General features: G+C 39.1%; 1 protein-coding gene across 2 annotated transcripts in view; it reads right to left on the bottom strand.

The window, feature by feature from the left end:
- Positions 1-13,379, bottom strand: part of LOC131137090 (plexin-A1-like) — a 169,909-nt gene extending 156,530 nt beyond the window's left edge. For both annotated transcript variants that reach the window (XM_058084628.2, XM_058084630.2), the window contains exon 1: positions 13,241-13,379. The gene's annotated coding sequence lies outside the window, so the exon portion shown is untranslated. The remainder of the gene's footprint in view (positions 1-13,240) is intronic.
- Between the last annotated feature and the right edge of the window lie 10,289 nt (positions 13,380-23,668).

Genomic DNA, 23,668 nt, shown 5'->3' with positions numbered 1-23,668 from the left:
AGCAGGAAGTGTAAAATTATGTGTAAAAATGTCTTTCTATGATAAGACATGAGTCGATACTTTTGTCCCTACACTGTCATCCTATAGTATTCCATAAGACATCTCTATTTTGGAACGTATTGATGACAAAAAGATGGGAAAAACAACATTCCCGAGGTGCGGCTGTGGTTCATGCCAAGGGCACACAAGAAAACAAACGTCCCACAGTGAAACATCATCATATATCATAACATCCAGACCTCCTGATCCTGCTGAAGAAGGAAAAAAAAAAAGGTTTCAGTTGCCGTTAAATGGTTTTCCTTCAGGGCATCTTGACTGGACAGAACACCCCAACCCCCCCCCCCAGACTTGAAGGTCAGTAAGGCCGTGAGAGGCTTCCCTCGCGCCAAGAGAACCACTGCGATGCTGTGCAGCAGCAATGTAATACTGTAAACACACAGTCCAGGAGACAAAACCAACCTGCAGGTTGCCGAGAGGTCTTCACATGATGAAGATGAAGATTGACGGAGCTCCCGGGCTCCGAACAGGTAAAGTTTCATAACTATATGACTTATTTTACAGTTTTTCTACACTGCAATAGTAGCTAAACAGGAATTAAATCATTTTGTTTACTGTTTTTATCTAATAATGATCTGGAGTGCATGATAAAGTGAAATGAAAAATGTCACTCTCTTTGAGCACATAGTTGACAAGTATATTACACATGAGAAAAGTACTTCCCCATCACATATTAACATTCATTCATTCATTTTTTACCGCTTATCCTCACAAGCGTTGCGGGGTTGCTGGAGCCTATCCCAGCTGTCTTTAGGCAAGAGGCGGGGTACACCCTGGACTGGTGGCCAGCCAATCACAGGGCACATATAGACAAACAACCATTCACACAGTTACAGTGTCATCTTAACACTAAACTCATCACACAGCAACTTAACAGTCAAAATGTATACCATGGGCATAATTGATGGTTGTAACTAGTTGTAGAACATTTATTGTGTCTAATGGATCCTATGTAATCTGGTTCTAATGCTATTGAATCAATGAATTGTACAATGGTTTATTATTATTATTATATTGAGCTGAAATGTGAATTATTAATTAATTCATTCATATTCTACTGCTTTTCCTCACAAGGGTCAATGGGGGTGCTGGAGCCTATCCCAGCTGTCTTTAGGCAAGAGGCGGGGTACACCCTGGACTGGTGGCCAGCCAATCACAGGGCACATATAGACAAACAACCATTCACACAGTTACAGTGTCATCTTAACACTAAACTCATCACACAGCAACTTAACAGTCAAAATGTATACCATGGGCATGATTGATGGTTGTAACTAGTTGTAGAACATTTATTGTGTCTAATGGATCCTATGTAATCTGGTTCTAATGCTATTGAATCAATGAATTGTACAATGGTTTATTATTATTATATTGAGCTGAAATGTGAATTATTAATTAATTCATTCATATTCTACTGCTTTTCCTCACAAGGGTCAATGGGGGTGCTGGAGCCTATCCCAGCTGTCTTCAGGCGAGAGGCGGGGTACATCCTGGACTGGTGGCCAGCCAATCACAGGGCACATATAGACAAACAACCATTCACACAGTTAGTGTCATCTTAACACTAAACTCATCACACAGCAACTTAACAGTCAAAATGTATACCATGGGCATAATTGATGGTTGTAACTAGTTGTAGAACATTTATTGTGTCTAATGGATCCTATGTAATCTGGTTCTAATGCTATTGAATCAATGAATTGTAGAATGGTTTATTATTATTATTATTATATTGAGCTGAAATGTGAATTATTAATTAATTAATTCATATTCTACTGCTTTTCCTCACGAGGGTCAATGGGGGTGCTGGAGCCTATCCCAGCTGTCTTCGGGTGAGAGGCGGGGTACACCCTGGACTGGTGGCCAGCCAATCACAGGGCACATATAGACAAACAACCATTCACACTCACATTCATACCTATGGACAATTTGGAGTCGCCAATTAACCTAGCATGTTTTTGGAATGTGGGAGGAAACCGGAGTACCCGGAGAAAACCCACGCATGCACGGGAAGAACATGCAAACTCCACACAGAGATGGCCGAGGGTGTCCTAGCTGTGAGGTCTGCGCACTAACCACTCGGCCGCCGTGCAGCCACATATTAACAAATCAAATTTGCATTCATGTTTCACATAAGGATTGGAAATGGCGGGCAAAGTGCAGTTCCCCTTTAAGAGTCGACATGTTTTCAACAAGGCAACATTCTTTTTGCAACTTTAAAAGCCTAGTTTTTTGCGCTCCCTTCACCCCCCCACCCCCTTCTCCCTTTCCTTCTGAGCAATCCGATTTGGGCTCTGGAACTGATTACTGTGCCAGACGGACCAATCAGATAAGGCAATTCCAGCGACCGCAGTGGGTCACAGGCAAGGGTGAAAGGTCGCATTCCTCACTCCCTGATTAAAACCAACTCTTTTGCAATTTGACATGACTAAACTGACACAGCTGCGTGCGGGACGGTACTGCTGTGTTGCATATGTGGCTTGCGTGGGTGATGTCACAGTGAGTTATTGACCGTGTCCTAGCTTTTTACAATAGTCCAACAGACGAACGAAGAAGATATCCATCGCTCTATCAGGATTGACCTTTTACTGGAGCTCAGATTACTGGGCACAAATACAATTGGAGAAGTGTTAAAGGGTTGTTTTTTTTTGACAGATTTGAAACAAGGCAGCTCATGTTTAATTTTGGAGAAAATTGCTGAAATGTAATTTCTCGCTAAAATGAAGAAATAATTTAAAAATAATAAAATAATAATAATTCATGCAGAAATACAAATTGGCGGCATAGACAATTAGACAGTTGACACTCTTGCTGGGAATGACCAAATACAATAACTTCTGCTTGTGCTTATTTCATAAACAAAGTATCAGAGCTTGGGGAAGGGCAGACTCTCTGTGACATCACAAAGGTGCAGTTTTACCACGCCTTCTAAAACCGAGCATTTTCAGCCATCCCAAACTTCTTTCAAGTCTCACTTCCAAATGCGTAAACGTCATTATCTGAAACTTTGGCATTGTTTAACAAGAGAATTCAACAATTTAACTACATTTATAGGTCAGAAAAGTGATTTAAAAAAAAGCATAATAAGCATAGCAATAATAAAAATATTAATTCCTTCATTCATTCATTTTCTACCGCTTATCCTCACAAAGGTCACGGTGGGTGCTGGAGCCTATCCCAGCTGTCTTCAGGCAAGAAGTGGGGTACATCCTGGACTGGTGGCCAGCCAATCACAGGGCACATATAGACAAACAACCATTCACACTCACATTCATACCTATGGACAATTTGGAGTCGCTAATTAACCTAGCATGTTTTTGGAATGTGGGAGGAAACCGGAGTACCCGGAGAAAACCCATGCATGCACGGGGAGAACATGCAAACTCCACACAGAGATGGCCGAGGGTGGGAATGAACTCATGTCTCCTAGCTGCGCGCTAACCACTCGACCACCGTGCAGCCCTTACAAATTATTGCAGATAAACGATACTATTGTCAAGATTATTTTGATAATTTGGGCTAATTTCATACACTAGGTGGTCCTACGCTGCGGCAATTTTTGTGGGCAGCGCAGTCCGGCGCAGCGCAGCGCACCCACGCCTCCATCCCTCCTACCGACGCAAGTGGGGAAGAGGGAGGAGAGAGTGTAATCTTAACCAAATTGCCTTTTAAATGCGCATCAGGGATCACAATGAACGGGGAGAACATGCAAACTCCACGCAGAAATGACCGAGGGTGGAATTGAATTGGGGTCTACTAGCTGTGAGACCTGCCCGCTAACCACTCGACCGCCGTGCAGCCCTTGTAAAAATATAACTATTAATGTTCTTGCAATTTTACCAGACCAAAGTCATCATTTATGAGCATGATATGCTTAATAATAAACTTCCCAAAAGAGTGAACCCCGACATCTCCACAGTAATTCTAGTATTGCATAAAAAGCACATTATTTGTGGTACTAAAAAAAGAAAAGAAGGTTTTACGAGTGTTACCACACTCTCCACTTTCTGATTGGTCTATGTTTGTGTGTCTGTGTCGCAATCATTTCCCCATGTGTCACCAGCTTGTCCTGTTAAGTTGGTGATACATGGGACAATTTCCACATCCAAGTTGCAACCCCCCAAAAAAATCTCAAGGTGCCTCAGATACGTTTCATCATTTTTTTCTGAACCTTGCCCCGAAGAGAGTCTGAGAGAATGGAAGGCATTTACTAGCAACAGCCCAGCGCTTATGTGCTCCATCATCCATATCCTTCACTTTAGCCTCTTTCACACGCCAATTAGAGGGAGACGGGATAGCAGTAAAAGGAAAGGTGGGACAACTAGGACGCCTTCATCAATTAATTCTTATGTTTGGGAGTGAGAATATCCTGAATGTTCTGAACACCTGTTTCGATGGTAGTGCTGTGTTGAACAAAATTAAACTGGATGAGTGGAAGGAAGTCAACTTACTATTGTTGACATCATTTTTTTAGACAACTGACGAGGGGAAAAAAATTACTTTTGTCAAATATTAATAATAATTATTATTATTATATTTGACAAAATTACATATAATTATATGTACTTTTGTCAAATAATTTGTTATTTATTATTATTATTATATTTGACAAAAGTAAATTTTTCCCCTGCTCAGTTGTCTAAAAAAAGGATGGTGTCCATATAATATTAATTATGTACTTTTGTCAAATAGCACATCATAATAATAATAATTATTATATTTGACAAAAGTACATATAAGTACATATGTACTGGCATGTACTTTATTATTTACTATTTATATTATTATTATTTATATTAGACAAAAGTACATGTTTCCCCTGTTCAGTTGTCTAAAAAAAAGGATGTCCATATATGAAGTACATATAATAATTATATGTACTTTTGTCAAATATAATTATTATTATTATTAATAATGAATGGATGGATGGATGATATTTTAATAGACATTTTTTTCTTTTGATACAAAGTAAATATAAGCAAATAATATGAATAATGTGGAAATACATTTAAGATTATTTTTTAAAGTTATCTTTCAAGAAAATATGTATTAAAAATATTTACAAAATTGTTTAAAAAATTCTTGAAATAATGCATAATTGTTAAGAAAAAATATTTAAAAAAATAATTTTGTTAAATTTTCTTGAGTAAACAGTCAACAGTACTGATATTTTTTGTCAAAAAAAGTTGTAATTTATTGAGAATTTTTTTCATTGAGAATTATATGGGAAGTCTGTCTTATTGATTGTATTTTTTTTTCAGATATATTTGAACTTTTTTGTACTTTTTTCAGGAAAAAGAAGAATAAGACGTCTGCTTGTTACAACCAAGGCAATGCACTCAAAGATGCAATTCATCAACAATGTCTGATTACAAAAAAAAAAGCCGTAGACAAACAAACAACAATAACCTTTGGTCCTGTCAAAATAAAACATCAGTTCCACCACCAAAAGCCCAAAACAAATCCAACAAAAAGTGCATGATGAAGTCAGTTGTGATCACACCTTGTGTGTCCTTGCGTTACAATACACTGCACCTAAACGCTCCACTCTTCATGAGTGATGAGAGGATGCACCACACGCTTCGCTAATCCTGTTCCTCAAAGTCAGACGCAACCTTACATTCACCTCTCTCTCTCTCTCTCTCTCTCTCTCTCTCTCTCTCGCTCGCTCGCTCTGACACACACAAACGGTGTGTGTGTGTGTGTGTGTGTGTGTGTTTGTGTTTGAGTGAGCACTCAACCAAATGAGTTGAGTCTCAATTTGTGTGTGAGATGATCAGAGGGAGGGGTCACTTGTCTTCTGACTCAGCGGTTATGATACTTTAAGTCATTCCATCCTCAGCACTGAGCCAAGTGGGATTTTGCCAGGACACCAAATGTTCCAAACAGGCTGACAACAGCAGGAACACAATTCATACGTGTGTGTTTTCTTTGTGTTAATACGACTAAATCCATCTCACAATGTCATCAAACTTGACATATAACAACCATAGATGTCGAATTCCATTAATTCTGGTGTATAAGATGCACCAAACTAAATTTAGAGAAAAAAAAACAGATTTGTACATATATATATATATATATATATATAAGACTATGAATTGCATATGTCCACGTCATAGTCTGTGAGGACCAGGCAGTTAACACGCTTGTTCATTAGTTACAGTGTCATCTTAACACTAAACTCATCACACAGCAACTTAACAGTCAAAATGTATACCATGGGCATGATTGATGGTTGTAACTTGTTGTAGAACATTTATTGTGTCTAATGGATCCTATGTAATCTGGTTATAATGCTATTGAATCAATGAATCGTAGAATGGTTTATTATTATTATATTGAGCTGAAATGTGAATTATTCATTCATTCATTTTCTACCGCTATTCCTCAGGAGGGTTGCAGGGGTGCTGGAGCCTATCCCAGCTGTCTTGGGGCGAGAGGCGGGGTACACCCTGGACTGGTGGTCAGCCAATCACAGGGCACATATAGACAAACAACCATTCACACTCACATTCATACCTATGGACAATTTGGAGTCTCCAATTAACCTAGCATGTTTTTGGAATGTGTGTTTGGAAACCGGAGTACCCGGGGAAAACCCACGCATGGTGGAATCGAACCCTAGTCTCCTAGCTGTGAGGTCTGCACGCTAACCACTCGCCGTGAATTATTCAAAACTTGTTAAATATTGATGATTTTTTTTTCACAAATACGTTTTTTAATAAATCAATTTTTTCGACAATACTTCGGTACGTAGTGCATTATTAAAAAAAAAACCTTAAACTGTATTATGGAAAGCAGGAAGTGAACAAATGTAACAGTTACTGATTGTAAAAGTAAAATTTAATAAGCTTTGCTTCTTCCTACTCCTTTTGTAGTAAATTGCGGACTCCTGTAGAGCACAGAAAGTGTTGTAGTACTTCCAGAATCTGCACCTATTCAGCTGTATTTCTTTGGTTTTTGTGGTTCCCGCATGAATCAGTTTTAATATTCCTTTTCTACATGACAACATAATAACAGGTAACCATTATGTCATAACTATATGGTCCTATCACCTCGTACTTCGGTACGTGACAAAAATAAATAAATTAGCAAAAAAAACAACAAACTTTATTAGGAAAGCAGGAAGTGAACAAATGTAACAGTTACTGATTGTAAAAGTACCAGATGGAGGGGTAGGATTTAATAAGCTTTGCTTCTTCCTACTCCTTTTGGACATGTGGAACTGTGAACTGATTATGTGATGCATTCAATTGTAATCTGATGCATGTTCAAATGAAATTAAACCATTACCATTAACTTCATGAGAATACTTGATTATTAAAATATCCAACCGGCAACTGCAGTGAGTTGAAATGAAACTGGTGCAACATATAAGCAGGATCAGACTCGCTCGTCATACTCCACTCTACTCCACTCCACTCTTCTGAGTACATTCAACCTTTTCTCTTTGCTTCGCTGCTTACGGATCATTTTTATTCTTTCATTTCCTTCACTTTCTCACATTTTTCCTCATCTCTCGCCTCATTTATTCTCTTCAAGGAGGTTGACGTGCCGATGCTTTTTCTCCACTCGCTCACTTTGACTTCCAGGCAGTTAAAAGGAGAGGGCAGACTCATCCGAAAATGTGTGACATGTAGAACATAGCCTTTTTTCCCCCCCTCTTTAACGAACGTGTTGTACAAATACACAATGCGGCAAAAAAATATATATACTATACTACAAAAACCAGGGAGGTAGTGCAAGTGTTTTTCTAAGAAATCTCTTGAGTAATATTGCAGCAGACCAAAAAAAAGTGTGTGTAAGCTGAATGAGTACTGTATACTGTAGTTTATGCATGGATTTACACACACACACACACACACACACACACACACGCTTATTATTCTGCTGCCTCAACTGTTCACACAGTACAGAGCATAAGGCCTAAATTGGTCTTTTGGGACTGCACAACGCAAGCTGTATGCGCTGCAGATACAAAAAAAAAATTGAGATGCTAAAATTATTTTAATTGCTGACTAAACAACAGCGGAATTATACACACTCATACACACACATAAGCAAAGGAAACCACTCCGAGTAGAAAAAGTGTGTCGGACTTACATGTCAAATTTGTACTCACGGTCTAGTCTTATGAAATCTGGCTGTCCTCTTTGATGCACTTTTATTTTTATCGTACTTCCTGTTCATTTTGCAATATTTCCCCCTATTCTAATTTTGCAGAGTTGACATTTAGATTTGCAGAGTTGACATTTAAAAATATATCATCTCCCTCATGTTTGTTCCACTTTTGAGAGAAGAGTCATTAAAGACTCGACTTTGCATGACACAGGTCATGAAGGAAAAAAAAAATCCTTAATTATGGACATGATAGTACCTTGGAGTTTTGAGCAATCTCAAACTTCTTTTCTAATCTTAACAGTACATCTACCAGGGCCTCAATTCTGGCATGGAAGCAGGAGTTCAAAACATTTAAAGAGATTCTATCATGAAGAGATTAATCATAAAAAATAACTGATTTGACTATTAATATAGCAATTAATGTAATTTCCAGTGTAATTGGTCAAAGTGCTAATGTGCTTCCTAACTATAACCATATAAGGAAGTCTGCCCCTCTGTGACATCACAAAGGGACAGTTAGACCACGCCTTCCAAAACGGAGCGTCATTAAAGACTCGACTTTGCATGACACAGGTCATGAAGGAAAAAAAAAACTCCTTAATTATGGACATGATAGTACCTCTGAGTTTTGAGCAATCTCAAACTTCTTTTCTAATCTTAACAGTACATGAAGCAGGAGTTCAAAACATTTAAAGAGATTCTATCATGAAGAGATTAATCATAAAAAATAACTGATTTGACGATTAATATAGCAATTAATGTAATTTCCAGTGTAATTGGTCAAAGTGCTAATGTGCTTCCTAACTATAACCATATAAGGAAGTCTGCCCCTCTGTGACATCACAAAGGGACAGTTAGACCACGCCTTCCAAAACGGAGCGTTTTGAGCCATCCCAAACTTTTTTCAGGGATCACTTCCAAATGCGTAAACGTCATTATCTGAAACTTTGGCATCGTTTAACACGAGAATACAACATTTTAACTACATTTATAGGTCAGAGACGTGGCAAAAAAGCACAAAAGGTCCCCTTTAAGACAGAAAATAGTAAATATATTAATTTTTCATTTTCTACCGCTTATCCTCACAAAGGTCGTGGGAGGGTGCTGGAGCCTATCCCAGCTGTCTTCTCAGTGAGGGGCGAGAGGCAGCCAATCACAGGGCACATATAGACAAACAACCATTCACACTCACATTCATACCTATTGACAATTGGGAGTCGCCAATTAACCTAGCATGTTTTTGGAAACTTTGGCATGGTTTAACACGAGAATACAACATTCTAACTACATTTATAGGTCAGAAAAGTGGAAAAAGCATAAGTCCCCTTTAAAAAGGAATCCAGAAATGTTTTTTTTTTTACCCAAATACTACATACCCACACACGTTCCTTCACATGGCATGACTTTGATTTTGTGATTAGGAACCCACAGACTGACACCACACATACACACTGGCTACAACCACTAGCAGGGAAGAAATTAATTTATAATAAAAGGCCGGGAATAAATTGGGTAATTGGGTTAGAGGCAGCCAGAAGCAGACAGCAGCAGCGTCTGAGTCTGACTCACTTTGGAGTTTAAAACCAGCAAAGTATCACCATCATGATGTCACCGTGTAAAACTACTTGGCATGACAACGTGTGTGTCCTAATAACACGTCAACAGTCAACAGTGTTTCTTCTGAATGTACTAGTGTGACAGTCAAAACACACGAGTGCCGACACACGAACCCATGTGACAACTTCATGACGTCAACCCTTTCATAAAACAACAATTACACGGGACACGAGTTAATTTTTTATTTTAAGTCTAATGCTGTGTTTTATGTAAGCGTCGGGAACGCGGTGCATGTGATCCCTGATGCGCATTTAAAAAGGCAATTTGGTTAAGATTACACTCTCTCATCCCTATTTCCCACTTGGAGGCGCGGGTGCGCTGCGCTGCGCCGGACTGCGCTGCCCACGAAAATTGCCGCAGCATAGGCTCACCTAGTGTATGAAATTAGCCCAAACTATCAAAATAATCTTGACAATATTATCGTTTATCTGCAATAATTTGTGAGGGCTGCACGGCGGACGAGTGGTTAGCGCACAGCTAGTAGACATGAGTTCAATCCCACCCTCGGTCATCTCTGGGTGGAGTTTGCATGTTCTCCCCGTGCATGCGTGGGTTTTCTCCGGGTACTCCGGTTTCCTCCCACATTCCAAAAACATGCTAGGTTAATTAGCATGACTCAGAATTGTCCATAGGTATGAATGTGAGTGTGAATGGTTGTTTGTCTATATGTGCCCTGTGATTAGCTGGCGACCAGTCCAGGGTGTACCCCGCCTTTTGCCCAAAAACAGCTGGGATAGGCTCCAGCACCCCCACGACCCTTGTGAGGATAAACGGTAGAAAATTAATGAATACAATAATTTGTAGGACAACTATCGCCCAGCAAAATTTGTTATTTGTTACACTCAATAAAATGATAATAAGTTAATGACTACATGAATAATAATATTGTGCTCCTGAAAGATGTTCCCAATGGTCTGTCAACTTCAGTTCATATCAGCATTTAGTTATGGGTTCAAATATTACGATTACGATTATTGCATCACTATGTAAACTTATGATCGGGGTGAGCAAACGTCAACAAAAATGGATTTAACAAAATGGACCTAACAGTCCACCGGGAATTATTGTATCTGTAAAAATGTCATGCAACCTGCTATATGCTAAATTTTCAGGAACACTTTGTAAACAGCAAACCACATCAAATAACAAAATTGTTAAAACAGCTACTTAAAACCATCAAAAGGTTGGTCCAAGCCATGATGCCAAGTTGTATGTTAAGTTTCAATGAAATATTTTGGAAAGAACAGCCGGATTCAAACACTTGGCGGGCCGGATGTGGCCCTGGGCCATAGTTTGCCCACCCCTGGTCTGGTTGAAAAAGTGGATATTTCAAAGAAGCAAAATGATATAAAAGATTATATTACAAATCATGTATAAGATTGATGACTTAGAAGAGCCCAAACGCATGACCAATGTGATAGTGACTGGGTTCCACATTACACGGAAGACGATGTTGCAACATCAGCAGCTTCTATGGATGCATGTCAGTGTCTGGCAGGAATTAAACCACCACAAGCAGTCACAAGTTCACCAGCAAAAATAAACAAGTTGTATTTGAAAAGGCAGAGAAAGCAAGCTTAAAAATGTTTTCCATCAATGAATATCTTTGCCAAGAAAGCAAAAGAATCCAGGGAAGCAGCAGAAAATTCCAGCCGCTTGGAACGGCAACGGCAAAAATCAACCTCAAGTTCATCGGAGAGCCAGAAGAAGCTAAATACTTCATGGAATTGGACAAATACTGAAGATGACAACTCACAAAAGGTCATTAACCATATGGAACTATATGTATATAACACGTCTGTATTTCATATCTCCACTTATTCCAATACATTTTTTACTATTAATAAACGAGTCACATTTTACTTCACTAATTATATTATTAATTATTCATTCATTCATTCGTTTTCTACCGCTTATCCTCACAAGGGTCGTGGGGAGTGCTGGAGCCCATCCCAGCTGTCAACGGGCGAGAGGTGGGGTACACCCTGGACTGGTGGCCAGCCAATCACAGGGCACATATAGACAAACAACCATTCACACTCACATTCATACCTATGGACAATTTGGAGTCGCCAATTAACCTAGCATGTTTTTGGAATGTGGGAGGAAACCGGAGTACCCGGAGAAAACCCACGCATGCACGGGGAGAACATGCAAACTCCACACAGAGATGGCCGAGGGTGGAATTATTAATTATATTATTATATAAATACTTCACTATTATTTAAATGTAATTTTTTTTTCAACATTTTCTTGTATTTCCCACAGGATGCAAGCAAAATTTTAATAAAATGTAAGCAAGTGAAATATTATGTGAATATGTAAAAGTTATGATGGGGTAAAAAATTATGTAAAATAATAACATTTGTATATAAAAAATATTAATATATATTAAATATTGATATTTAGTAAGTTTTATATTAATATAAATATTAATATATAAAATTATATAATATAATTTTAGGAATAATATGAACTAAGCTCTGCTTCTTCCTACTCCTTTTACCCATTTAAACCACATGTAAATGTGACGTGATGTTCCTTAATGTACATTATTCAGGATATTAGTCTAAAACTAATAAGCCATACCATACAATATTGTTCAAATAATACCTCTAATGAGCATCATTATCATTTCATGGTGTGCAGGTGTACCTAATATTACCGAATATTTTTTTTTTACTATTAAACGAGTCACATTTTACTTCACTAATTAAATGTGAAAACTATAATTGCATAGTATTTTTTTTTCAACATTTTCTTTTATTTCCACACAGGATGCAAGCTAAATTTTAATAACAAAATGTACGCAAGTGAAATATTATGTTAAGTTATAATGGGCTAATTTTTTTTGTAAAATATTTTTTATTAAATATCAATATATAATATATTAAATATTGATATATAATATAATAAAATAAATATTAATATATAATATAATAAAATAAATATTAATATATATAATATAATATTAGGAATAATAAAATAAGCTCTGCTTCTTCCTACTCCTTTTATCCGTTTAAACCACATGTAAATGTGACGTGATGTTCCTTAATGTACATTATTCAGGATATTAGTCTAAAACTAATAAGCCATACCATACAATATTGTTGAAATAATACCTCTAATGAGCATCATTATCATTATCATTATCATTTCATGGTGTGCAGGTGTACCTAATATTTTGCCCGGTGGTTGGAGGAGACTAAGTGGTACTCTACTTAGATCGCATAATGAAACATTGTGGGAAAGGACCACACAGATGGACAAACGCAGTCTTAGAAGAAGTCTAAAAAAGGAGTGCGTCGGTCCATTTGTAGAACATTTTGTCCATTCGTGCAATCCAGACACGTGAGGAACGTAAAGAAGAAACCACATTGATGCTCCTCCACACCTTGCAGATAATACAACACGTGCAAAAAAAAAAAAGTTGCGTACTTACTGCTTCCAAGAGTCCTTCACACAGGCAAAAAATATTCAATATTAATAATAATTTTACATCCAGGTGGAGAGAAAAAAAAGGCGTCAATGTGCGGAAGAACGGCAACAGCAGCACTCCGAAAGGTTCGGCTCTCCGCAGCAGCTCCCTGCGCACAGGAGAGCAGCAGCCAGCATGAATGAGAGGGAGGTTGTTGCACTCAGACATCCCATAATGGAGCGAGAGGAGGAGGAGGGGGGGAGAGAAAAAGAAAGAGTAGAAAAGAGACAGCGAGAAGCGCCCCCTGGCTGCGTAATTGTATTACAACATATAAACAAACGCATTACTCCATGTCGCCTATAGGTGGCAGCATTGCTACCTTGAACTACAAACCATCTGACACGTTTGAAAGTTAAATAAAAGGAAAATAAAGTAAAGAAAGTGTTTTTATTTTTGAAAAGTACATATAATGTAATATTTTTCCCGAAAATGCCATTTTACTTTTTTTCTTTATGATGCCATTGTTTTTGGTTTGCTGCCATGAATTAGACTGGTGGTCTCCTAGCTGTGAGGTCTGTGCGCTAACCACTCGACCGCCGTGCAGCCCGCATTAAAACTTAAGTTAAAAATGAACCGGCCGACCTTGCACCGCCGGAACTGATTTAATTTTTGAAACATAATGGTATTATATGTACTTTTCAAAAATAAAAAAAATTGTTTCTTTACTTTATTTGCCTTTTATTTAACCTACAAATGTGTCACATCATTTTGCCTGACCCTGTACTGTCACTTTAAATTGACAAATTCATAAACTACACTCCACTGCTCAATTATTTTTCTTTATAAACGCACGACTTGGGCATGACTCTGCGAGGTTTTCGGTTGGGGAAAAGTGCAATGATAACGCACTTGTCACATTACGGTGCATGTGACTTTGAGTGGATAATCTTGTGTTAATTCCCCTCCGTGGCACGACTCATTTGCTTTACCAGCTGAGCTCCATCTTAAGCACGTAACATTAAAACAATATTTTGTGGGAATTAATCGGAATTAAAAGGGAGACCGAGAACAAAACATGTGCTAGCTTCATGTTGCTGACTGCACTGTTTGATGCAACATAAATAAAATAATGAAAAAAAAATGGTGACTGGATGCTGCAATAAATAGCACATTCCAGCGGGTGACTTCCTTATATGGGCATGCCAAGGCAGGCCGTGGTTGGAATAAATTACAACAGGCAAGAAATACAGCTGGTATAGGTGCAGATTCTGGAAGACCCAGAAAGCCATATGTGCAGGTTATCAATGCAAACTGGCCGAAAATTATCAAATAGGTCGCATTTAACAACCCTCTAGTGGCAACACTGGCTCATTGCACTTTTGCCTCTCATTTTCACCACCTGCTTTTTTCCTTTAATCTACATTAATCTACATTTTTTTTAATCATTTGACAGTCCTATAAGAATATAGTCCTGCCCTTGCCCATCCAAAACATATTGCTTGATGGTGGCTGTTAGAATTACTTTTTTAATCTGTGATTAATCTAAATTTTTTAATCATTTGACAGTCTTATAGGAATATAGTCCTGCCCTTGCCCATCCAAAACATATTGCTTGATGGTGGCTGTTAGAATTACTTTTTTAATCTGTGATTAATCTAAATTTTTTAATCATTTGACAGTCCTATAGGAATATAGTCCTGCCCTTGCTCATGCAAAACATATTGCTTGATGGTGGCTGTTAGAATTACTTTTTTAATCTGTGATTAATTTAAATTTTTTAATCATTTGACATCCCGATAAGAATGGCAGGCTGTGGTTAGAATAAATTAAGACAAACAGGAAATACAGCTGGAATAGGTGCAGATTCTGGAAGACCCAGAAAGCCATATGTGCAGGTTATCAATACAAAATGGCTGAAAACGATCATAATAGGTCGCATTTAACAACCCTCTAGTGGCAACACTGGCTAATTGCGCTTTTGCCTCACCTGTTTTTTTCCATTAATCTACATTTTTTTTAATCATTTGACAGCCCTATAAGAATATAGTCCTGCCCTTGGCCATGCAAAACATATTGCTTGATGGTGGCTTTTAGAATTACTTTTTTAATCTGTGATTAATCTAAATGTTTTAATCATTTGACAGTCCTATAGGAATATAGTCCTGCCCTTGCTCATGCAAAACATATTGCTTGATGGTGGCTGTTAGAATTACTTTTTTAATCTGTGATTAATCTAAATGTTTTAATCATTTGACAGTCCTATAGGAATATAGTCCTGCCCTTGCTCATGCAAAACATATTGCTTGATGGTGGCTGTTAGAATTACTTTTTTAATCTGTGATTAATCTAAATTTTTTAATCATTTGACATCCCGTTAAGAATGGCAGGCTGTGGTTAGAATAAATTAAAACAAACAGGAAATACAGCTGGAATAGGTGCAGATTCTGGATTACCCAGAAAGCCATATGTGCAGGTTATCAATACAAAATGGCCGAAAATGATTTAACAACCCTCTAGTGGCAACACTGGCTCATTGCGCTTTTGCCTCTCGTTTTGACCACCTGCTTTTTTCCATGCACTTTTTGCAGCGGGATTCATCTTCTTCCCTGCTGCATTGGCCGCCCATCCGTCCGTGCACTGCCCTCCGAGGATTCCCAAATCTCCAATTCATGAACTCTGAGCATCAATAAAGTCTCATCTTACACTCACGCTGAGGTGTCCGCATTTTGGAGTCCAGCCCACATGGCTGATCCTTTCCCTGACACTCCTGCTGCTCAATCCCTGTCATGCACACTCATTCCTTCCTTAAGGGAAGTCTCAGTACAATATCAGCTTATTAATAAGTTCTACAGCAATACAGTACATGGTTTTCTTATAATATTAACTGGGGCAATGTTGACAGATTCTTTTATTATTTAGACGCCCAATTGTAAGAATGTACATGCTCATGTTGGTGAATGCTTAGACACACATTCACAAATATTGTTTTAAATAATATATAGTTTTTGTTTTATATTTTGGACAATGCTAAGAGGCAAGTATTCCCAGTAGTACTATATTGTGTCAAAATTCAAAAATTTTATTTTTCCTACCTCTATTATGAGACAAGAATTCATTCTTTTGCTATTTTTTGTCAGAATTTTTTAAAAATCTTTATTATGCTAATGCTGAGAATTTACATTTACAATTTTAATTTTATGGTTATTGAAAAATAGTTTTGTCATGTTATATTTTTGGTTATACACTGAGAGGTGAACATTTACTCTGATGCTATTGTTTGTCAGAAATATTTGTCAGATTTTTTGGGTGAATGCGTCAAGTATTTACTTTTTTCCTGTGTGCATTATTTCAATAATAGTAGCGTAGTTATTGTGATCCATGCCAAAACAATCTTTGTGCCATTGTAGTCCTTACATATACACATCATTACCACCACAAGCAGACATGATGGCAAGAAAGAGAAGAAACGGGGGTAGATGATTGGGAGAGGGCACCAGCTATGCTTTTTTTTTTGTTGTTTTATGCATCAGCTTAAAGGACATCCCTGGCATCCGAGGGCTTGTGTTGTCCCTTCTTGATCTCTATCACACGTTCCACAAAAAGGCACATAGGGATGAAAGGACATGCAGTTGCCTTTCAAGATGCCCGCTTGGTTCTCTTTAGGCTGCATCCGTAATTACAGTGTGGTCCATAATGACTGCAGGGGGAAGATGCTTTGATTCTGGAAAGAACTGGTGGGCTTTCCACCTCTGAGTCTATGCATGTGGGTTTTAACGTTTTCACAATAATAATTGCAATTTTTCTCACAATGGGAACAAGACAGATGTATGTATTTTGGTTATTAATCATGATTAATTAGAATTACTTTTTAAACTGTGATTAATCTAAAAATGTTTAATCATTTGACAGCCCGATAAGAATATAGTCCTGCTCTTGCCCATGGAAAACATATTTCTTGATGGTGGCTGTTAGAATTACTTTTTTAATCTGTGATTAATCTACATTTTTTAATCATTTGACAGCCCTATAAGAATATAGTCCTGCTCTTGCCCATGCAAAACATATTGCTTGATGGTGGCTGTTGGAATTACTTTAATCTGTGATTAATCTAAATTTTTTAATCATTTGACAGTCCTATAAGAATATAGTCCTGCTCTTGCCCATGCAAAACATATTGCTTGATGGTGGCTGTTGGAATTACTTTTTTAATCTGTGATTAATCGAAAGATCTTTAATCATTTGACAGCCCTATAAGAATATAGTCCTGCTCTTGCCCATGCAAAACATATTGCTTGATGGTGGCTGTTGGAATTACTTTTTTAATCTGTGATTAATCGAAAGATCTTTAATCATTTGACAGCCCTATAAGAATATAGTCCTGCTCTTGCCCATGCAAAACATATTGCTTGATGGTGGCTGTTAGAATTACTTTTTTTAATCTGTGATTAATCTAAAAAAATTAAATCATTTGACAGCCCGATAAGAATATAGTCCTGCCCTTGCCCATGCAAAACACATTGCTTGATGGTGGCTGTCAATTGATTAAAAGATTTAATCGAGATTAATCACATTTAATCGCAGATAGAAATAACTTTTTATCGATAATACATGTAAGTAGGGATGTAAATCTCTGTATGGTAACCATTTGATACGCAATAATGCAAGTGGGGATTAGTCCCACTGTTTCACGGTCCTTAAATGCACCTTCTACATTCTCCCAGCTTGCTATACTGTGGTTAGCTTTTTCCTTTTACTTCATATTTGCTTCCAAATGACGATAAAATGGGCTCTATTTTCGTAGATGAGGTTGCATAGGCGCCAGTGGGGTGTCAAACACGACATGCGAACGTTAATTGTGCGTCCAAAAAAAAAATGGTGCCGTTAAAGACAAATTCTTAGGCCTTTTGTAGACAAAATTGTATTTGTATGACAAATTTGAAGTCAATCCAACAACAATGGGGTCACCCTGTGGTGTATTTGTCAGAAAAACAACAGCACGGGAAACACAGTACTGATTCATACGTTTACCCTTTTGTGTGCAGCCATTCATTCGTAGTATGCAAAGACAGTACACGTCATATACTGTACTATACCGCATCATTAACACTGCAAAAACCTAATTCTTGCATGCTCAGGATCAGCTTCAATGAATATATTCATGTGAAATTTCCTCATGTGTCAAGGCTCAACATCTGCAATTATTTCTCCGGAAAGGCATCAGCTGAACTTTGATATCGCATCCTCCTCCTCCCCCTTTCTTTATCCAACCCCCCCCTTGCCTCCTACTCCTCCTCCTCCTCTCCTGCTCTGGACCAATTTAGGGTGGCGGGGCGATGGTTATCTAAATGCAAAGTGATGCTGTAATAGGGATGCTGTAATAGCATGCACCGAGGAGGCGTAAATGCCTGGCGAGACCCGAAGATGGAGGCAAGGGGAAGGAGGGAGGGGGCTCCCTGGTTGAAAGAGATAGGATACATGCATGTGAGAAAGAAGATTGTGCTTCAATGAAAAGCAGAAAGAAAAAAAAAAAAGGGAGGGGGGGGAATGGCATCGAGCAACAAAAGCAGGTAAATCATATGAGCAGGTATTATTTAAATTCATTTCTTGCAATTTCGGGGGGAAATTGATGGCCATTTCACAGATGGTCTGTGATCAACTATAAGGAAAATTATATACAATTATATACTTAAAGGGTTCTTATTATGAAAAGTGAAGTAAAGACAGACTTTTGTTTGATTTTAACCAATATTTACATTGTAAATATGACTAGAAATGAAAATGTAGCGACACATACATGAGTGAATGTGTTATTAATTGCCCCGACGTGGATAAGATGTGCGGATGGCGTCCATCCCGCCGACGCACTCTCCTCCAATTACATTTCAATTAACAACAGTCAGCCAGGCGTCGCCACAAGACGTGTGCACAAGATGATTACTCTGTCAGTCAGAGATTGCCAAGGAGAATTTGCAATTTGTCAACGGACGGCTGTCGCTTTTCTTTTCCGTAGCAGAATCGCGTTTTCGGTATTTGTAATTATTATATAAGCGTTTGTGTATTAGGAGGTTAAATGTTTTGGGGGTGACGGCGGCCCAACAGTACAAGATTGCCCACGCCTGTCTTAGAGCAATCAATAATGTGCTGCGTCACTGAATTTGGTTGTGTTGTTGAAATTGCATCTACCCCCCCCCCCCCAGTCAGTAACAAGAAGTATGACCAGTTTTGACAAGTAGTTATCCCGCCAGACATGGTTGGCGGAAATTGATTTTTCTTTCTTGCTCTAAGACTGCAGCTGACAAAGAGGTGAATCTATTTATGTTTTTCCTTTATTGGTACAATTGATTCTATATTCTCGCATCTCCACATATTTACCAGTGAGATATTAAAACTAAGATTGAGGGAATGAGAAAAGGGAATGAGGCTTAGAGTGCAGCGGATGAGTGGTTCGAGTGCAGACCTCACCGCTGAATAGGTGCAGATTCTGGAAGAACTAGAAAGCTTTCTTTCTCTGAAAGCTGGTTATTGTGTGTAGCTGCTCTATTGGAGCAATGCAATACTCAATGCAAACAGACGGTAAATGAACATAATTGGCAAAAAAAAAATGGCCGGCTCACAGCTAGGAGGCCCAAGTTCAATCCCACCCGCCGCCATCTCTGTGTGGGTTTTCTCCGGGTACTTCGGTTTTCTTCCACATTCCAAAAACATGCTAGGTTAATTGGCGACTCCAAATTGTCCATAGGTATGAATGTGAGTGTGAATGGTTGTTTGTCTATATGTGCCCTGTGATTGGCTGGCCACCAGTCCAGGGTGTACCCCGCCTTTTGCACGAAGACAGCTGGGATAGGCTCCAGCATACCCGCGACTGATTATTTCTGTTTGTATTCGCCAATGAGTCAACGTTAGCATTGCATGGTGTTTTCAAGGCAGATGTTTGTGACCGGGGCTGCACGGTGGAGAGTGGTTAGCGCTCAGGCCTCGCAGCTAGGAGACCCAAGTTCAATCCCACCCTCGGCCATCTCTGTGTGGAGTTTGCATGTTCTCCCCGTGCATGCGTGGGTTTTTTTACGGGTCCTCCCACATTCCAAAAACATGCTAGGTTAATTAGCGACTCCAAATTGTCCATAGGTATGAATGTGAGTGTGAATGGTTGTTTGTCTATATGTGCCCTGTGATTGGCCAGCGACCAGTCCAGGATGTACCCCGCCTCTCGCCTGAAGACAGCTGGGATAGGCTCCAGCACCCCCTGCGACCCTCGTGAGGATAAACGGTAGAAAATGAATGAATGGACTTTTCCATTCAAAATGGCTGGCCGCCATAGTCTTATCTTGAAAAAGATGTCGAAATACCCCCCCGGATTGACAATCCCCGCTTGGAACAACAAGTGCACCGCTGAGCTTAAGGAAGCAAAAATGTGAGCAAAGCCTCTGCGTATCTTCGACCGGCCGAGTGACTCCACTCTCTCTCTCCTGCATGTGTTTATTAAAAGAGAAACATGAAGTGTTGAGGCGTCCATGTATGAAATTCAATTTTTCATCCTTACACACTGTGCTTTCATTAAAGCGCTTACTATCACAGCAAGCAGGCGGGGTGGGCTCGCCACGAGTACATATTGTTCCATAAGGGGAGGGAAAGGACGGCATTAATGGAGGGGGGGGGGGTGGAGTACCGGAAGGAAGGAGTATAGAAAAAGAGGATTGAGTTTTAACTAGTTGGCCGAGAAAGGATTGGGTCAGTCAGCTGCAGCACAACAGAGGGGCTTCGATTCTTATGTAATTTTAACAAGAATATGCTTGGTTTGAGTCCCCCCCCCCACCCCCTCCAACTATGGACCACTGCACAGAATCAATTGCATAATGGATGTTTGTCTTTGACAACAGAAAAAAAGTACCATCAGTACATTCCAACATTAGCCACGTTTACATGGACCCAAATATTCCAATTGGATTCGGTTTATTTGCTCAAACGGAAAGAATGTAACCTTTGTATACACCTCATTCCGAAAGAAAAGTGCTATAAATCGGATTCACAGGGGTGGAATATTCCTTTCCCCAATCCGATTGAGGTATCTTGTACCCGCTCAATCGGAAAAGTTGTCAGACTGCGTTCTTCTTCGTGGTGTTTTTCTTCTTCTGTTGTTTATTGGCGGTTGGCAAGCAGCTTTCGGTGTGCATTAGCGCCATCTGTGGAACAGAATCTAAACCCTGTTATACTTTAGTCAGAAGTCCAGTTTTATTAAAAAGGAAAATTTATATCCTGAGTTTAATTATAAAATATTAGCAAGATTTGATCTTTTCCTGTTTAAATTTAGCCCGGGTGTGTTCTTTCAGTGCATGCTTAGATATGACGTAACACGCAACACCTAAGACGTTTTTCAGTTTTCAAAATGGAGTCAAGCAATCGACACTGGACTGCTGCGGAAAGTTTGTTTTTGATCCGAACTAAATTTCAAGACTGGACGAACGGAAAAACTGTCAATACGGAATTATTCCAACAACTGAAAGAAAGTCGGTATCATGTGATGTTGATGTTTACGTTTTACTGCGTATGCCCCATTGACTATTCTGGTTGATTATAGCGGCGCATGTAGACAAGAGATTGGAATATTCCTTTTCCATGTATACCATTGTTTTCGGAAAGGTCATTCGGAAAGAGTAAAAAAAAAACTCATGTAAACGTGGCTAAAGTCATGTTAAGCCACTTTTACATCCTCATTCTCGGACTCTCCTCCTTGACAAAGAATGCACAGGCAGGGTCAGCTGACTGTCTGACCCACCCAAGGGAAGAATGCAATGTGACTAAACACATTGTGACAGCCTTGCCCTTTCTACACGGGGGGGAGATGAGGTGGTGTACAGTACGACTGGGTGGGATGCTTGCATCATGTGAGAAAAAAAAAAATAAAAAAGGCCAATCCAACAATCCAACCACAAGACCAAACAAATGAGAAAAGGGTATTAAGAGAAGAAGAACATACACAGGAAGTTGTGTAAAAGACACTTACCGATCGATCGGAGCACCCCTATTTAAATGTGTATCCTTATTTATGGTGTAATAGCTATTTAGGTCCCTTGGTGTTTCTTCTTGGCTACATTGCTATTGTATGAAAATGGATAACAGGAAGATGACTATGACCCTGATATAATAATATTCAACCTTCATGCACTATACCAGGGATGGGCAAACTACGGCTCGGGGGCCACATGCGGCCCACCAAGCGTTTGAATCCGGCCCGCCAGTTGCTTTAAGTATTTCAACTTTTAACATACAAACTGGCAAGATGATTTATTTTCTACAGCTTATTCTCACGAGGGTTGTGGAGGGTGCGGGGTACACCCTGGACTGGTGGCCAGCCAATCACAGGGCACATATAGACAAACAACCATTCACACTCACATTCATACCTATGGACAATTTGGAGTCGCTAATTAACCTAGCATGTTTTTGGAATGTGGGAGTACCCGGAGAAAATATGCAAACTCCACACAGAGATGGCCGAGGGGGGAATTGAACTCTGGTCTCCTAGCTGTGAGGCCTGCACGCTAACCACTCATCTGCCATTTTTGCCAATTATGCTCATTTTCCGAGTGGTGGAAGTGGTGGTATTTGGAGTGGTGCACTCCAATAGAGCAGTTACACACAATAACCAGTAAAGAAAGCTTTCTAGGTCTTCCAGAACCTGCACCTATTCAGCTGTATTTCCCACGAAAACGGTCTGTTTTAATGTATTACACCCACAGCCCGCCTCCAGTTACGCCCACTCCGCTGTGGTTGGTGAAAAGGATTCTTTCTATTCTTATTACATCACTCTTACAATGGATCCCCTTTAATGTATTTAATTGTAATTATAATTTTCTTTAGATTAATCTTAACTTAATTTGAGTGAAAATGGGAATAGAGAGTATGCTCAGTAAAGGAAGAGCTTGCGAACCCGGAGAAAACCCACGCATGCACGGGGAAAACATGCAAACTCCACACAGAGATGGCCGAGGGTGGGATTGAACTAAGCTTTGCTTAGCTGTGAGGTATGCACGCTAACCACTCAACTGTCGTGCAGCCTGTCGTATGTCTTATTTAATAAAAAAACAACAAAACTGTAAAATTAAATGGCATAGTTTGATGTTTAAAGGGACATGAGAACATACAGCTCATAGTATAACACTTTTACAGATAAAATTAGACAATAATTCAAGGAAAATTATAAGCATAAAATAGTGTGTGTGTGTTAAATACATGTTATGCCCCCCCAGACAATTTTGTTAACTCAATGCAACCCAAGAGTCAAAATATTTGCCCACCCCTGCCTCATCTAGTCACTCTTGCAGTCCCCTTGTTAAAAGCCCTAAAACGTCCCTTCCACCAATCACATTAGAGAGCAAAGCATCTCCAACCAAGCACTTTTCCAACTAAATCTCCATCATTTCCACCGGCGTGCTGAGAAAGCAGGATACAGGT

The sequence above is a fragment of the Doryrhamphus excisus genome, linkage group LG17, assembly GCF_037039965.1.
Source record: "Doryrhamphus excisus strain RoL-2023G ecotype Guam linkage group LG17, RoL_Dexc_Guam_v1.1, whole genome shotgun sequence".
In the NCBI taxonomy this organism is placed as follows: domain Eukaryota; kingdom Metazoa; phylum Chordata; class Actinopteri; order Syngnathiformes; family Syngnathidae; genus Doryrhamphus; species Doryrhamphus excisus.
The sequence above is the reverse complement of the archived record's forward strand: the minus strand, read 5'-3'. Positions and strand labels throughout refer to the sequence as shown.